The sequence below is a fragment of the Octopus sinensis genome, linkage group LG6, assembly GCF_006345805.1.
Source record: "Octopus sinensis linkage group LG6, ASM634580v1, whole genome shotgun sequence".
Classification (NCBI taxonomy): Eukaryota; Metazoa; Mollusca; class Cephalopoda; order Octopoda; family Octopodidae; genus Octopus; species Octopus sinensis.
Window position 1 is genome coordinate 38,963,777 of NC_043002.1, and position 2,245 is coordinate 38,966,021.

The 2,245-nt window shown below is 32.5% G+C and overlaps 1 pseudogene; it reads left to right on the forward strand.

Moving 5' to 3' along the window:
- Positions 1 to 1,606: 1,606 nt before the first annotated feature.
- LOC115213615 lies at positions 1,607 to 1,725 on the forward strand (annotated as a pseudogene).
- Positions 1,726 to 2,245: the final 520 nt, after the last annotated feature.

The following is a 2,245-nucleotide window of genomic DNA, read 5'->3' on the forward strand; positions in this document are numbered from 1 at the left end:
AAAGTATATACATATATATATATATATATATATATATATATATATATATATACGAGAGACTTCTTTCAGTTTCCATCTACCAAGTCCACTCACAAGTCTTTGGTTGGCCCGAGTAGAAAATACTTGCCCAAATGTCATGCAGTGGGACTTAAGCATGTGGTTGGTAAGCAACCTTCTTATCACACAACCACGGCAGCGCCTATTTGTATGCATGTGTGTGAGTCTGTGTAAATATATGTATATACTTATATAACAATATATGTATATGTATACTCATACATGGGTATAGTTTCTATGTATGCGTGTATTATATGTGTGTGTGTGTGTGTGCGTGTAAGTGTGTGCAAATTTTATTTTGCCTAGATGCTTAATATTTCTATACATGCATGGATATAACACTTGAAAAGTTGATTCCCTTCGTTTTTATTCTTAGCCATGATTATTTTTATATTATTTTATTAATTCTCCCAAGCGCTAATATCCTGATTTCGTCAAATGAAGAATGCCACGAGTGTGTTATATTTGAGTAATTAGTTAATGATTCTTTATTATGATTAATAAATATATGCAATCAATATTAAGTATATATAATTAAGATTAATGTGAATATAAATGTGGAACTTACACCTTTTATATTTTTTTATTTTTTTAATTTTTTCCTTTGTATATGTGTTCTCAAATAGATTCTGTCATTAATTAGAAAATTAATGTTATATTTCTCGTTTTCCCTTCAGCTTGTCCATTTCTCATAGTTAATCAAATGTAAAATATTTAGCCATTATTTAACCATTATGTTTTATTTACATTATATGGCAATGTTTTTTTAATCGCACGCTTTGGTCAAATTAGCAATTTAAGCGAACTGAAAATGGCATCTTGCAAATTTACCTAGGTAATCAATTTAAATCAAATGAAATTCCATCTGAATTGATTAGAGAGCAGCAACACCATTCTCCTGCCCTCTCCCTTCTTCCAATTTCTCATAAGAGAAAAGTTATTTTGAAATGAATTAAAATGACAGCTTTCCGAATCGATCGGAATTCGGCAGAAGTGTTGACTGTTTTTATCTCAACACCGGTAGCCGTGTCGACTCTGCTTGCCAGAAGCATTTAATTCTCAATAAGTCGACTTGTCAATAGATAATTCCAATATGTCATGCCAATGATAAATAATAGTTAACTGGCTGAAAGTATATATTATGTTTTGTATGTCTTGGTACGATGAAAAAGACTAGACTTGAATCAAAAATTAGATGGAAAGAAATATATTAATCGATTAATAACTTTTTCTTTTTGTTGCTGTTGTTTTGCTTTTTTTTTTGTTGCGTTTTGTTTTCTTTCTCGGCTAATATTTGAGTCAAAGTTAGACAGGTTTAAGCCTTATTTAGTATCTTCGGTAGAAAAATAAATGCCACAGACAAGTATAATTCAGCCGTGCAAGTAGCAACAAGAATGTATAATTGGCTTCTTTTAACAAACCATACGTCCTCTGTTGTCGTTTTTTGTTGTCGTAGCCCGGGTAAGCTCTAATGGGACAAACCTTTGATCAAAAGTGCGATTTTCCCGTCTGTGTGTGTGTGTAAATATATATATGTATATATATATATATATACGGCCATATCACGTTGAAAGCACTGGTTTTCGTCTGATCATCGAAGTTAAGCAACGTCGAGCCTAGTCAGTACGTAGATGGGTGACCGCTTGGGAAACCTAGGTGCAGTAAGCATAGCACATTGAATGGCGGTGCCCCAGCATGGCCACAGCACGTGAGCTGAAACTAGATAAAATAAAATAAAATATATATATATATATATATATATATATAGAGAGAGAGAGAGAGAGAGAGGGAAGTAAAAGAGAGAGAGAAACAGGTAGACAGAAAGAGATAGATAGACAGACAGACAGACAGACAGACAGACAGACAGACAGACAGATAGATAGATAGATAGATAGATAGATAGATAGATAGATAGATAGATAGATAGATAGATAGATAGATAGATAGATAGATAGATAGATAGATAAGATTACATTAATAAACGTAAATGTAAATGAGTTTTTTATCCCTTTTCTAATAATGGTAGGATCTGTTTTAAAGGAATTTAAATGCAGACTCTAGCAGATTGTGTGATGTCGTATTAGTCACCTCCAGCACGTCCTGAAATTGGCAGTGTCTCTAGAAGCACAACTTGCAATGTTTTCAAGCTTAAAACAAAAGAAAGGCATTTAGATTTTATGAACATTGA